Consider the following 16506-nt stretch of genomic DNA (forward strand, 5'->3'; position numbering starts at 1 on the left):
GTATGGCACAAGCAACTCTGAACCATAAAATTCTGACATGATTTCCATCATTTTCCCTGTTATTGAAAACAAAGTAGGAATGGGTAGTTAGTTGCATTATAGTCCACAACTATTGCCTCACATTTTCGAGCATTACTTTCCAAACTATTTTTTACCCGCATTTTTTCCAATGACAACTTGCACAACATATCCTGGAATTTGACAAATAAACCAGGCAACTACCTAAACAATCCATGAAATCATAAAACCATTCCAGGCTAGTACCAAATAAGGTGTCTGCAAGTAAATTAATAGAACAGGCAACTTCATGACCATTCGCAGCAAATTATTAACCATTACATGCAACTAGTTATTATTTTCATGCAACTTTACAAATACTACTGTCACATTATTTTTTACTTTTCCAAATGATTCTTACCAGCTGAATTTATTTTACACATGCAACATACAAATTTTAGCAGTATCAAAACTGAAAAACTTACCAGCTGTCAAATTTGTATTGTGAAGATTCTTCACAAATTCCTTTTCCTCCTTTGGCATGCCTTGGTCTGACCTCAGATATTTTGTGAGAGATGGTTTGTGGATAAGTGGATGGTTATGCTCAGGCACAAAGTGGATAACCTCCCATCTTCCATCAATTAACTTCACAACCATCTGGGCCTTGCAAAACGTGTGCACAATATTTTCTCTTTTACGCTTCTTGGGTGCCTTTTCTTTTCGCCCTTGAGCGAGCAAGATCAGCCACAACGGAAGCAAGCTCGCATTTTCAATATCAGCCTCATCTTCAGACACAGAATCAGGAATTGGCCCAACATTAACTTGCAACTCAGCCCCACCATCATCTTTCCTTGGTCTCCTGAATTTGTTGCAAGTGAACTATTGTTTCTGTTTCTCTCCGGTGATTGTAGACCTCCTGTTACTATTTACTTTCACAGAGAAACCTTTCCTTGCAGCATGTGCATTGTAGTGCTCCTTAGCACCCTCCAACGTATCATAGCGCATGCCAACATGGGGGTCATTTGGCTGGGACGAAGCCTCATCCTCATTTCCATCTTGTGCAATTGAAGTAGTGTCTGTAGGAGCAACAAAAGGACCTGTGTATGTATTTGTTGCAGCAGGTTCTACATTAACAACCGGGGCGTGAGTGTTCACAGGTGGCTGTGGTGACTCGTCAATTGCCTCATCCAACAATTTTGTAAAATAATTGGGAGGTAAGATACCAGGTTCCTCATTAATATCAAAAGGAACCTCATTTAGATCAAGGAAATCCACTCCATGAGTACCAGGGACCTAGAACAAATGACCCATTAGCAATTACAACAAACACAAAACGTAACTCAGGCAAATAGTTATCGAAAACATGCAACTAACATGGGCATGGAAGCAACTAACATGCACAAACAAAGCAACTAACAACCACAAACAAAGCAACTAACATGCACAAACATGTAGAAAAAACCAGGTGGGTTTTTTAGGGAAGATGATGATGATGACAGTGAGTACTTTTTTGTTGCTTCCACATAATACTAATTTTTATGTTCATGCCTTACTACTTATGTATTGCATCTGCAATATTACTTCTTATAACTACATTTTTGACTTGGAGCTAACACCTTGTTCTATATACGCATAGGCATCATTGACAAAGAAGATATAAAGTGCAACATGAATTGCAAAGGACAACATCATGACTTCCTCAACATCGATTGCTACTTTACCTAGAACAAAGTACACTTTTATTGCTAGGTGCACGATCTAGTTTGCAGATATGTGGATTTGTACATAGCATGGAGTTCTTCTAGATGACAAGACCACTGTTGAATATGTGTTCCCTTTTCTGGTGATGGATCCTTACTTCTATTTTCTACTATGTGCCGTAGTGCAGTCATGCAAATTACTTGTTGCCTGGAAATATTTACTTGTTGCTTCTATTAAGCATTGAATTTGCTTGCATGGTTTACAAAGTTACCTGCTTCTACTTTGTGTCATCCTACATTACTTTGTTGCATGGGGAACATTTTTTGTTGCTTCTCTTATGCATGAAAGTTGCATGCATAGGCTAAAAAGTTACTTACTCTAATATTTTCACCTTATTTTTACAAGTTGCCCGGGAAACATTACTTGTTGCTTGTACTAGGCAAGGAATTTGCATGCATGGGTAACAAAAGTTGCTTCCTTTTGCTTGTTCATCCTAGAATTATTACCAGCTTGCAGTTCCTCATAGTACTTGCTTCAAATTGGTACCAGTTGCATATTCTGCCCAGGTTTTTTGCCTATTACTACATGGGCACATAGTATGCAGGGCTAATAAGAACAAAAGTTGCCTGATTGTTTCCAATCTAGATGGGAAACTTCAATCTAGATGCAGGAGCAAATCCTACTCATGTATAGGCAAGAAAGTTCACAGACACTAGCAGGTATGTCCCATAGCTTCTCTTTGATGAAAAAAGAAGGCTATCAAGAGATGAATAGGAGGATCTATAGGCAATTTCTGAAGGTTTCTGTTCAGTTTTTGTTACCTGATCTGAAGATCCCACTGGAAATCTTCCTGTTCTGGAGATGCTTTGTTCTTGGTTCGTAGACATGGAGAGCTGGGAGGTTGACGAAGGGATTTGGGAGCTTGACGAAGGGAGCTGGGAAGGTGACGAAGGGAGATGGGGAGCTGGAGGCAGACGAACGGAGCTCCAGGTTGACGAAGAGCTGGGAGCTCGAGCTGGTAGGTTTTGGTTCTGTTATGACAGATCTGGGCGTTATATGGGATCTGGGATCTGGGGGAGCTGCTAGGTTTGGGCGGGGATTGGAGGGAGGATCTCCCGCGCTGTTTTTTCGGGATCTGGTGCGTGCCAGAAACAGCCAACCGACACCTAGGTGGTGGACCAGGTGGCTTACCTTTTTCAGCTAAAGCCGACAGGTACTTTCCTTTTTGGGCCGGCTGCTCGGTTTGACTATTGGGCACGCGGCCGCCCGCTAGACGCGCCCAATTGTTAATACCGGCGCCTACTGTTGTTAATCCAGAAAAGTTTTCTACTAGTGCACACATGAATTTCACGAACGAAAGCTGTAAGAGCATCTCTAGCAGATCCCGCAAACGCGCCCTGCATCGCCTCTATGCGGTTTTTGGCCAAAAAATGGACCAGGGTAGATCCCGCATAGCCGCCAAAACCGCAAATTTCGATGCAGGGGCCGCCATCCGCGTCGCCCAAAACCGCACAAAAGCAGTTTTTGGTGCCCTATGCAGGCCGGTCCGCATCGCGTGCGAGGCGTCGGTGCGAAGGGAAAAACTCGCGCGAAGGAACTTTCGGTCGCCCCTTCCGCGAGCAGCGCCGCCGCCGCGCGCCGCCGCAGATCTCGGGCACGTCCGACCTCGCCCCCCGCGTAGGAGCGCCTCGCCGGCTCGCCGCACCGAATCGCCGCTCGCGGGTGGCCGTCGGCGACCCAATCGAGCGAATCCCGCCCGCGATTCGAGCGCCGCCGCCCGAGATTCGAGCGCCGCCGCCCGCGATTCGAGCGCCGCCGCCGTCGCAAGGTATGCTTGTTCTTCGGCTTGTTCTTCGCCATTTCTCGCCGGCCTTCGCCCACCTCACTCGCGGCTCCTTTGTAGATGCCGTTGAGCCCCGCGGACGAGCTGCTCGACGACGACATGGAGGACACAGTGGTGCTTGTCGCCGCGAAGGAGCTCGCGGACAGGCAGAAGAAGGTGCGGGGCGGCTCGAAGGTCGGCCGCCTTTGCATTCCACGCCGAATATGCTGTTATGCGGTTTGCGCATGCGGGATCTGCTCGGCCGGAGCAAATTTCGGCCTGCATATCGCGTTTTTCGCGGCCTGCATACGCGCGTATGCGGTTTGCGGTTTGCGGGATCTGCTAGAGATGCTCTAACAGGCATAGCATCGAACAGCTTATCTGCACTGCCATACACCAACAAACTAGCAAGCACTAGCACTCGATGTGTGAAACTGGGATGGAATTGTGAGAGCCAGAGATCAAGGTGACGAGAGACTTACGTCTTCGTCGTTGTTAAAGATGCAGCCCAGCATAGCTCATCAGATTCTATGGATTGGGCGGAGTGATACAAATAGAGGACGCAGTGATGACGGCGGCGGCGCCGTTTCTTGCCCTCCTCCCCCTCCACCCTCTCTTCTCCCGCATGTAACACCGGCCTACTAGCGCTTCATCTCCATCGCCGGGGAGCTACCTACCCACACATCGACGTCACCGGCTGCGGCGACCCTAAAAGGGCCAAAACCGGACTACCGAACAGCCCAGGCGTGTTTTGAGGTGTTTTAGAGTGTTTTCATCGAGTCCGAAAAAAACACCCCAAAACCAGCCCAAACACTTCTAAATCCACTGGCACCAAACGAGGCCTAAGATGTTTCCCCATCGTCTCCTAGCTACGGCATTCTGCCCCCAATCCGCCCGCCATGGGAGAGATTCGCATCTCTTCCCTCTCGCCGTTCTCCCTTCCTCCCTCGCCACAGAAAAATCTGCCGACGAGGACGCTATCTTCGAGCTTGCCACTTCGTTATCCAACCAGCCTCGTCCTGGGGCTCCGACAGCGATGTCTGCGAGCGCGGCGGCTCCGGGCGGCCTCCATGAGCTCGGCCGCGCCACACTCTCTCCTCGGACTCCACCTCCGTGAGCTTGCCTCACTGCTGCTGGCTGCAAGGACCATGGGTGCTGCTGCCGGCCGATGCTATCGTCGGCAGCGGCTGATGCTGCCGTCCACGCCAGCACCGCCGTTCCTACCTGAGGCGCCCACCTTTGCTGCCAGCGGCGGCCGTAGGTGCTGCCATCAGCGCCTGTGTTGCTACAGAGCTGGACCGGCGGGGCTACACCCTCCGGCCGCCGTTGCTACTTCTGCCAGCAGCCATGGCGGGAGCTACGACAGTCGCCGGCGGTACTACGACCGAAGACGGTGTTGCTTCTATTGCGAGGTGTGCCTTCGCTGTAAGCCGCGACGGTGCTTCCAGGGTCTCCGGCGGCGATGCTAAGAAGCAGGGCGGAAGTGTTACCGGGCGCATAGGAGACGGTGCTCTGGGCGCGTGCGACGGAATTCCTGAGAATTCCTGAGAGGACGCGTTGTTCTTTTTCCCTTTTTCTTTGCTTTTGTTTGGGAGTGCTGACCGAAGATGTTTTGACGAATTGCCCCCGTCAAACGGCTGAGGACCCGGACTCCCGGAGGATTAGAGGATTTGGGGTGTGTTTGGATTGCTACCAAATCATACCCTAAAACTCTTTCAATTAAAAGTATATCAGAATTAATCCGGCTTATTTGATTTCTATATAAGAGGGATATGCTTTATCGAAGGAAATAAGAAAAAGAGGGTATGTTGCTACTCTTTTGAAAGAAAAAAGAATAGAAATTCCCGAAGTAATGTCTAAACCCAAGGATTTCACAAATCAAAGATAAATTTTGCTTGCCAATGCTCCACTACCAACTCTAGTTCAATTTTTTAGCCAATGTTGGCCAACTTGTGGGCAAGGAATAGCTCAACCAAAATATTAGCTAGCCAAAATTTTGGTGGGGCAATCTTGGGCACAAACCAAACACAGCCTTGATCCACCGGGCACCGCCCTTAGTCGTCCTGTATTTCCATCTACGTCGCCATCTACGTCGAAAGATGTAAACCAGCCATGCATCCACACATTGAAGTTCGGAGTACACAGGTCCCCGAAAGATACAACAGAGATTACTACGGTACTACTACTGCAACAACAAGGAGAAGAAGGGAAAGATACACACATCTGTGAAATTCATACACCTTTCACGATGACGTGCTTCTGACGCTCCCCTAGCTGCCTCCGCATCAGTGGCATCAAATATTTGGCAGAACGACCCAGCCTAATTTCCTTGAGGCTTGTGATAACTGACAGCCAGGAGATTTTCTTCAGCGTGTAGGTGGCCGAAACAACTTGTAGCAGCTCGAGCCTAGGCATTGCGTCTTCTTCAAACAGCACGTATTCAACGTACGGTAACTCGGTAAGCCATTGAGCTCCAGCACCACGAGACTCGGGAAAGCCGAATTTTTGAAATGGAGTTGTTTCCCCAAGAATGAACTCCCCTTCAGGCGCAGAACTCCAAGATTTGGTAGCACCCCAAGGGCTTGTATGGCATCATCTTCCTCCAAATTGCTCTCCTCCAGCACCAACTTGCAGAGATTCTGAAGCTGATTCATCCAATCTGTTGCCCTGACTAGCTTGCCGTACAGCTTGAGGCTCTCAAGCCAGCTTGGTGGCGACAAATCCTCACCCAGACAACCATCTAACTCATCCCGCCACGACTTTCCTCTCACTGAAAGAGATCGAAGATGATAGTGACCAGCAATGGCAGACCAGAACTCCATGCTGTTTTTGCTGTGGATACCATGCACTCCAAGCTTACGCAATTCAGTAAGCTCTCTCAACTCTTTTACAATGGTATTCCCCTCAACATAGGCGCCACTTAGTTTCTGCAGGGCCTTCAGCTGACCAATTCCTCTAGGAACTTTAACACCTTTCTTGTAACGAAACTGATAGCGGAACAGATTGAGTACCTCACGTCTGTTCAAACCACCAGCTACGATTTGTGGTCTCAATAAAACAGGAACCGTATTCATCCAAAGGCAACATGAGTCAATCTTGGAGGGGACAATATCATCAATGTACAAATCATCAATGTACTGATTGTACGCAATTTCAATTTCTATGACAGCCTCTTCCTTGACATTGTTGCTGCCTAATAAATTATCAAATACACGAAGGTTCTGTAGCAGCCCAAGATTGGTGATTGTTCTTGGCAACTCAAATATTTGTGTACCTCTAACATCAAGTGTTTGGAGGTGCCGCAAATTCCCCACAGAATTAGGCAAACAGTAAATATTCAAACAACCTCGTAGAGAAAGGTACTTGAGGTGATGGAGTTGTTCGACACGGTCAAGATGATGATCTCTCAACCCTAATGTGTCTTCCAAATCGAGCACTCGGAGGAACCTCATATTCTCGGAGATGAAAAATGGTCTCCAGTCTCCAAACACGGTCAATGACCGTAGGTGAGACAAGTCCAGCACACCCGGCAATGCATCTCCATCCCTTTTCCAGTTGCTGCCTATGACAAGATGACGTATTGGACCTTGTGTGCTACTCAAACAACACCCATCCTCCAGTTTGAAGACAAGGTTTTCCTCTCTCGCCTTTGAGATGGATATTTCCCGGATGATATCATGAAGTTGGCAAGAATTAATTTTGCCACTGCAACCATCTTCCCTTGGCAGGATCATACTCCTATCCAAAAGCTCTTCAAAGTATCTACGACCGAGCTGCTCAGCAGTAATGCCATGAATGTCCCGTGAGTATCCCTCTGCAATCCACCGCCTCACTAGCCGACCCAACCTTATTACTTGATCTTCTTGAAATATTGACATGTACAAGAAAGCCGACTTGAGATAATATGGCAAACCATCATAGCTCCTCATAAGAACTGTCTTTATTGTCCTAAGTTCAGGATTGATCTCTAGTTCAGCACTAATACGGTCATTCATCATTCTCCATTCAACAGCAGTTTTTGGCTTAGTGGCTAGAAATCCACCTATCGTTGATATTGCAAGGGGAAGACCGTCACACTTCTTCAGGATAATTTGTGCTTGCTCCATCATTGCGGGGGCTAAATCAACTTTTTCAGTGTTGTCCTTGAATACCTACAATGAATATAATTTTACAAAGTGAAATACTTTGATTAAACACTAGTTGTTGCTAAATTAAGACTATCAAATACTAGACTTGTTTGTGCTAGCTTATGGCCTCGAACTGAAAGAGTTTTAAGCTTATTTAATATGATATTATGTGAAGTAAAACTCATGTTCATGTACAAGATACTAGGGTGTAAATATTAATTTCTTCTTTGACATATGTCTGCTAAACTTATAATCTCGAATTGAGAGAATTTTAAAGCATATTTAAGAGAATTTTAAAGAGTATTAAGTATTTAAGTGAAGCAAAACTCATATGAGAAAGAAGAATGGATACAAGTTATTAAAGTACCTTATTTCTGAAGAGATCAAGTGCAGCAACACCTTTAAGACCTTCAAGACTGTACATGTTCTTGCATACTTTTGAACAGTGTTCAGCAATATTTTTTTCTCTTGTGGTGATTATGATCCTTCCAGCATTATCCAAACACCCTTTTACCAAATCCCATTCATAAACGGATGATATATCATCAAGAACAATAAGCCAATTTTGTGTTTTTAGTAGCCGAGCTAATTCCACCTTCAAATCTTGAATTTTCATCTGTGATATCCCTTTAGTTGATGTTGCTCCAGCAGTATCCTCTTGAATACTTATCTGAAGCTGCGAAGCCAAATCTCTAAGGAGTACCTTCGGGTTAAAAGGACGCAATGCGGTGACCCATGCATGCTTCCAGACAGAAAGCTCTTGGCTTCGGTAGACGCTTCGGACAAGAGTCGTTTTTCCCAGACCACCCATTCCCCAAACTGAGATCACCTTACAGCTTTGATTGTTGTCGGGTTGACCAATTAATTTGATGACAGTAGATTTCTCTGTTTCTCGCCCAGTGAGAATTCCATCAACCAGTGCCAGTGTCCTGCTGCGGTTAAACTTCTTTGTAGCAGTTGAATTAAAAACTTTCTTGCCACCTGCAGTCTTAGGTCGTTCATCTTCCTGTTGTATTTCATTGGTTGGCATTGCTTCATGCACATCCTGAACAAAGAGCATAGATGAGAAGCTTTGTACTTGTACTCTACACACTAGAAAAAAAAGTCCACTTGTACTCAACCCTGTACTGTTGCGAAAGGTCACATTTGAAATTGTTATTTTTAATTTTGAATTATCCAATCAGTTTTATTTAAACCCTTGACTCTCTATCCCAAGCATCTTGATTTGACTTGGCAAACTTGTGGCGTCACTTTTTAATGTTAGCATCATGCGGTGTCAGAAATTTACGTAAAAAAGAGCAGAAAAAGGGAATGCTTTTTTGATAAATCTAGAAGTAGAACTCGTAATGTTTTGGGTATTTTTTTAGCAAATATTAGCGATTTCAAAGTTGCAGACTATATATATCTGAATAATGATACCGGTTTCAGAGTTCAAGGTCGAAAAGTAAACTTTTGCATTAGTTGAGGTTTAGAAGTGGACATTTATTATTATTTATATGTTGTTGATTTTAAAGGGCATGCTGTTAAATGTGCCTGAAAATTGCCTTTTATAAATGATGACCCAACAACCTTTCTATATAATTGTATAGCCCCAACTCAACTTCAACTGCCATGTCTTTGTTAAATGATTTCTCTAGTCCCACAAAATTATTTTTGTCGACAAGGATAGTGTCAACCTTCATAAATTTTGAGTATTAATACCTTCACAATTTTTTGATTGGGCACTTGAAAATCATAGATCTGATTTTTTTTCCTCAAAAAATACTTTGACTTACACATTTTTTATCCATAATATATTTTTATTAATTTAATGGAGAAAATTCAACTTCAAAGACCATGCCAGTATCCAAAATGATTGGGAGGAAAAATTACCATGCAAGGAAAAAATGAGAACTCCAACAATATGGTCTTGTTTCGAAATCATGCCATCGTGAATGTTTTGGTTTAAATGGATCGTTCTGGACACTTAGTCCAAAATATAAATTCTTTTACATATTCAAAGTCAAAATTTTGACATCATACATTGGATCGTGTATTCATAAGTACATGACTATCATTATTTGTATTACTACGGTGACTCCCTCTTAGCATCTTTCCTAGGAGATAGTATATATTTATAGACAACAACCCCGATGCATTGTACTCCCTTCGTTCCAAATTTAAAATAAAACAGCTCATGTTAATTATGACGCGTCTTCAAATTTCTCAACTGAATATGTCAATATGTTTGCACAACAAATTTACTAGGTAAAGTTCTGGTACGCATAGTGTGCTTTTGTGTGAGGATAAAGGGAACACACTCCATTCATTTATAGAAGTGCATATAATTCACAGACATGTATTCAAAAAATGAACTTCGATCAGCTAGAGGAGTGCAACCTTTAGTTTCTCTTCCATGTCAGTAAGCCTTGCTTCGTTAGTAGGAAACAACACCATACTAGCAATGGTCATGTTGTCGTGTATTCTGCAATTGGATGTGAAATGAACAGAATAATATATCATCTATGCATATCATCCTCATTTCACAAACCCTCCCTCCCTCCCGCACCCCACCCTCCCAGCCCTAACCGCCACCGCCGCCGGTAGCGCCGCCGGGGCGAAGACCCACGGGGCGTGGCGGCGGCGGAGGCCCTTCCTCGTCGATGCGTGGTGGACGGCGGCCGGATCTCCCCTCCTCGATGCATGGCGGACCGACAGGCGCAGATGGGATGGGCGGCGGCGGCTTGCGCTGCACCCCTTCTCCCGTCGGCTCTCCCCTGGTGGACCGGCCGGCGCGGATGGGATGGGCGGCGGCGGCCTGCGCTGCGGTCTCCCTCCTCCCGTCGGCTCTCCGCAGCACTCTGGCAGGGGCTGTTGGTGGGCGGTGGCCAGGCCCATGGCCTGCGCCAATCCCCCCCGCCTCTCGTCGGTGAGTGGAGGCGATCTCGGGCTTCATCCGCGACACGAGGTCACCCGGGGCAACAGCCTTGGGTATGACGGTGGAGGTGGCCCTCTTCTTCGCCGAAGAGGGTCGGCCTGCGGTTGGTGGTGGTGGATCTATCAATCTATCACCGCGTTCCGGCGGCGAGATGGAGAAGCATGGAAGCCGGCGACGGTGTCGCCGGTGGAGGGTTGGAGTGGCCAGCCTGGGATGGTCGCCGACGTGGGGGTCCGACCTAAATAAAGGTGGTGGTCCTAGGGTCTCTCTTGCGTGAAGAGGAGGACCTACCGGAGGCCTGGACTCGTGATCTGGCCGGAGTGTTGAGTTCCGGAAGGCTCCGCCGGCGAATGTAACAGTGCTTTTTGCCTGGAGTTTGCTGGATCGGTGGTATTCGGTCGTGCGCACCCATGCTTTTATTCCGACCGATTGGTTCTGGAGGGAGCGGCGCGAAGCTCTTTTTCTGTGTTGACATCTGTAAGGGTATATTGCCCCTATGTGTGGTTTTGGTAATTAATGACAACCCCTATGGACTAATGTTTTCATTGAGTTTATATGAAGGAATATTCCATAGGTACTACTTGTACGCCATGTGTTGGATTCAAGTATGGATGCCATGAAGATAAAGGTATAACTTGTGTATTGGCATCAAGATCATAGGTATAAAGATATATATGTGATAACGAAGATGGAGTTCTTATGTGGAACTCAATATTAGCCATGCTCTATCTTATGTGAGTATGAGAAGATACAAGGTTGAGTTGGGCAAGTTCAAGATGGGCATCTTGAGTGGATCACATGCTTGAAGCTTGTCGTCCATTTGGTGATAATGGACACGTGAAGATGTGCATCAATGAAGCTTTCCCATCATAGTGTATGGGGAGCATTTGTGAGTATACACGAAGCTGACAATGATCAAGTGATGGGATGCGCAAGGCAAAGGTATGACCTTGATAGGTTTTCCTTTTACCGGTCTCGAGGTGGTTGATGGGAGACCGGATTATAGGATAGATAGCCGCACTATCAAGAGGGGCTTTCGGTTGGGTAACTTGATCGCATCGTCTTAGGGAGCTCAATCCTTTGCATACTTTGCATATCCGTATTGCTTCTTGGTGTTTCTTCGTGTGAGGTTCTTGAGCTTGTTGCTAGCTTTACAACAAGCCCAAGTTCATCGAAAACGGAATCCGCATGCATCTTCTATTGCGTTTTCGAGTTTGGACGTCTTCACCATTTCTTGACGGTGGGAGACCCCTCTCTAAAATCATCTAAAAATGTTCTGTGAGGAGTCTCCATATTTCCAGTTTTTGTTGGGGTTCTATTCGTCGTTATCTTTCCAACAAAATTGGTTTCATGTCAATCGGAGTTCGGGAGCATTAGTTATTAAAGAAAAAGGTAAAAAGGTAAAAAGATTAAAAAAAAAAAAGAAGAAAAGGGGCCAGCGGACCGGCCGGCCTGACCGGACCAGCCACCGGCCCACCCGGTCCGCACCGGGGTTGGCACTAGTGCCATCCGGGCTGCATCCAGTGGCCTTTTGGCCCAAGTCCGGTCGCAGGCCCGGTCCGTGACTGGCCTGCCCGGCGCACCTCCTGCCCCGACCGGCTCGGCTCCGGCCGGGCCTCACCGCCCCGCTCGGCCCACCGCAGCCGCAGCCCGCGCGCCCGCGCCTACCTGCCGCCCACGCGCATGCCTCTGGCGCCCGGCTGCTGGGCCGGTCCGACCGGGCTGCCGACCGGACGCCTCAGCGCCAAATCCGGTCGGCCGGCCTGGCAGCCGGCTGGGGCACTTTTTGGGCCCGTTTTTCCTGCAGTTTTCTTGTCTTTTTCCTCCCAACGGTTTTATTTGCTCCTAGCTATAAATAGACCTTTCTTCCACCTTGAGCTCACTAGTTCTTCCCCTTTCTTCACCTCCATTGTTGCTCTTGGAAGAACTTGCTCTCCCTTTTGATTCCTCCCATAGTTCTTGCTAATTCTTGAGGGATCTAAGAGAGGAGATCTAGATCTACACTTCCACCAATCCATTTCTTCTCTAAGTGAGGGGAACTCTTGGGATCTAGATCTTGGAGTCTTTTGTTGACTTTCCCCATTGTTCTTCCTCTCCAATCTCATCCTAGCATTTGTTGTTTGGGTGGGATTTGAGAGTGAAGGATTTGAACACCTCTAGTGTTCTTGCTTTGCATCATTGCATAGTGTTGAGCTCTCCACCACGATTTGTTCGAGTGAGAGACCGTGAGCTTGTTACTCTTGGAGGGTGACCTCCTAGTTGGCTTGGTGATTGGTGCTCCGGTGATCTCTTCAAGAAGATTGTGAAGAGGTCCGGCTTCTCCTTCGTGGAGCTCGTGAAGTGATTGTGGAGCTTGCCATCTCCGGAGCGGAGGAAAAGCTAACCATAAGGAAAGGGCCATTATCCTTCGTGGGTGTGGTTCAGAGAATAGGGTGAGCCTTCGTGGCGCGGGGAATCCTTCGTGGGACCTCCACTCCTCCAAACGTGACGTACCTTGTTGCAAAGCAAGGGAACACGGGAATACATCCTCGTTCTCCGCGTGCCTCGGTTATTTCTATACCCGAGCTCTCTTTCCTTGTGATAGCCATCGTGCTTGAAGTACATATATCTTGCTATCACTTGTGCTACATATATCTTGTGCCTATCTTGCTTAGCTCTAGTTGCTATTGTTACACTTAGTTGAGCTTAGCATATTTGGGGTTTGTGCTTGTAAACTAAACGATAGTTTAATTCCGCATTCATACAAGACAAATCCGCAAGAGTTTGTAATTGCCTATTCACCCACCCCCCCTCTCTAGGCGACATCTCGATCTTTCAACATCAAGTGACTATGGATCCATGATGAAAGTCGGAAGAAGAGAAGTTCATGAAGGCCGGGGGGGAGGACTAGCTAAGGGAGGTTCAAGTCTTCGCGCTGTTGAGGGACTTGCTTGGTGTTCCGGGCTTCACATCAGCGATATGAAAGTGGGGGCCTACAACACAGGTGAAGTTCAGAGTCCTACCTTTCGGGGTGAAAACCCAAGGTCTGGCCTTAACTGGTTGTGCCTGGCAATGACCTTGTTGGAGGCATTGTTTTGAGAGCGGGGACTATCTTCATGGTGAAAACCTAAGATCGATGATCGGGCGACGACGGTGTTAGAGCACTGTTCCCTTCTTGGAGGCGTCGTTTTTGGAGAGTCTGTATTTCAGGTGTTGTCTTGGCGGTGGATGTATTGATGTTGTTAAGCCCGAGATACTATAGCGGGACTTTTGTTTCTTAGTTTTGTTTCCTTTTTTTTTGTTGTGTGCATCCGTACTATCATTAGGGTGGTGCGTTGTTGTAGAGGCTGGGTGTAATTGGTATCTTTTTTATATTAATATATTCCCTTTATCGAAAAAATATATCATCTATATAGCAAACAGAACAAATGGATAACACAAGATATACCAGCAGAAAGATTTACCTTCTTGTGGAAAAGATAAATAGTTTGATCACATGACAACTGCCTGAGCTCCGACACTTGGTACGGTTTCTCGGTGCACAAGCTTGCAATTTCAACCTTCTGCGTCGAAACAATGATTCTACTTTGTTTCTTGTTGTTGGGGAAGTATTGTTTGATGCAATGCCACTCTTCTATGGTTGATAGGTCATTTATCACAATCAGGTAGCTATTGCTTTGCAACTGTGCACTAAACACACTGATTAAATCACTTTGATCCATCATCTCCATCTTTGCAAAACTATTAGCCCCGACATTTGTTATACTTTCTTGCTTTCCGACCTCATCATGGGAATTTTCATAGAATTGCCTCACCAAGCTCCGGAGGAACTCTTGCGGATTGAAAGGATACATCAACCTAACCCAAGCACACAATCCAAACTTTTTTAATACCTTTGGATCATCATAAAGCTCCTGGATGGCAGACATCTTCCCATGATCACCACTTGTTCCCCACAATGCAATGACCCTAAGATCCTCCTCCTCGCTGGTGATCAGCTGGTGGAGGTTCACCTCTGTTTTTTCCTGCTGCTGAGTGGCAAGTGTTGCTTCGTTGATGCCAAGCATTGCAGCGCTAGCAATGTTGGCCTGTTTTTCGTCCGCGGTAGCCTTGGAGTCAGAGCTATTTTTGCGGTCCTTGATGAGGCGGTAGCGCAGGTTCCTGTTGCTCACATCCTCCACCTTTGCTCTCAACTCCTTCACTTCCTTGGCAATTCGGCGTCGGTCAGATAAGCTGCAGGGGATGCACCCCCAGAACAGTTTCTTCTCCGAGTGGAGGCCAAAATCCATGAGACTGTCCTCCACTTTGTAGGCCAAGTCGCGGATCTGCTGCACCCAGGCCATGAACACCTTGTTCTGACCATTGCCCTCATCAGCCATCTCCAGGAACGACTGCATCATGCGCAACTCGTCCGTGATAAAGTCCACGTCGCGCTCGACGCCGAGCTGCAGCGCGATCTCCTCCGCGGCCTTGGACTTGGCATAGCCCAGTGCGCCATCAAGCACGGCCTTGCCCATGCTCACTGCCGTCACCTCCATGACTCTCGTTTCTCGCCGTGATCGAGATATGGAGGTGTACTTTGTTGGTGCTAATGGTAGATGTGGGTTTAGCAGCTGACCAGGTCTGGTGGATTAATAAGGGGAAACCATTCCAGTCGCACCATGATGTGCGCTGGGCAGCTGGAATACTAACAAAGTAATTTAATTGAATGGCCTTCTGGCTCTAATTAAAGAAACAAGTACCGCTGTATTAGTTTGTTCTTGATCACAGCACGCAGCAGCTGACTTGAGGCCAGGACGCTGAATCTTTTATTGCAGGGGGCAAGTAAGTTCTGAAGCTTACTTAATAACAATCCGAACAAATGAGTCCGAATAAATAAAGTACTGTTGGCATTCAGGGGGCGAGCTTTGTCCGATGAGTATATAAAAGTGGCTCTACTATTTTCCTACCGTTTGGTGCCTCTCCCACGGTCCAAAGGCTGCTTATCGATCAGTTTAATTAAACCTTCCACGCCACCCCATCTGGCGTGCACAGATCCATTGCACGTCTATCTGACTACTCTAATCAGTAGTATATGGATGCAAGAAGACTGACTGCACAAGTCTTATTAGTGTAATCCCCCAGGATCAGAACCAGCTATAATGAACCGGTAGGTAGTAGTTAAGCCTTGAGGTAGTTATATACATCCAGCTAGCATTTGACTCTGAGATGAGTTGTCCACATGGCTAAACCCAACTCAAGTTGACTTTGAGATTACATTAGGTGGGTGTGTAACAGGAAGACACGACCTGGCTATTTTCATACAACGAGTGCAAGCCGGGCCTGTTCTGAATGAGCACGTCCATGGAGATTGGAATAGCCAAAGCCCATTCAGGACAATGGTGGTGGCGACAGAAAGTACAAATTAGTGGGAAAACACTTGTTCTACGAACATAGATTTGTGGACATGATTAGCACTGATTTGTAACAACGTCAAAGAGGCAGAGAAATGGGCTAAAAGAGGACACAACTAACTGGAAAAATATGTTTGTCTTAGTGCTACCAAGTCACGAATAGTGAATGCAGTTAACGTATGATCATGGTGTTCAATTAGCACCCGTTCAACAAATGCCAATACAACCCAGTCTATTCGTGGTAATGCACAATTATAATTAGGCTATGCCTTCAGGGGCTCTCGCCCATCGGACAAGGCTCGTGGAAGATGGCAACCATGTCAGCCTTTCGAAGCCATTGGTGCAACTTGGGATCCATTACAAGAGTGATGGGGCCAAAGGTGCACCTACGAGCTGAGGCAGTCTCGGCCAACGACCTGCACTTTGCCAAGCTAGTCTTCCAAAAGTCAGATGGAATGGAAGGAGTTTTATCGATATGCTTGAAGCGGCCTCGTGATTGCGGAGTAGAAGGAGGGCGCTTGTAAGGTTCTTTTTGGTTGTATCTTTATCCAACCCTTATATAAAAAATAT

At 46.5% G+C, this 16506-nt stretch overlaps 1 pseudogene; it reads right to left on the reverse strand.

Moving 5' to 3' along the window:
- Window positions 1-5752: 5752 nt before the first annotated feature.
- LOC124648411 lies at window positions 5753-15081 on the reverse strand (annotated as a pseudogene).
- Window positions 15082-16506: the final 1425 nt, after the last annotated feature.

This window comes from Lolium rigidum, chromosome 4, assembly GCF_022539505.1.
Source record: "Lolium rigidum isolate FL_2022 chromosome 4, APGP_CSIRO_Lrig_0.1, whole genome shotgun sequence".
Classification (NCBI taxonomy): Eukaryota; Viridiplantae; Streptophyta; class Magnoliopsida; order Poales; family Poaceae; genus Lolium; species Lolium rigidum.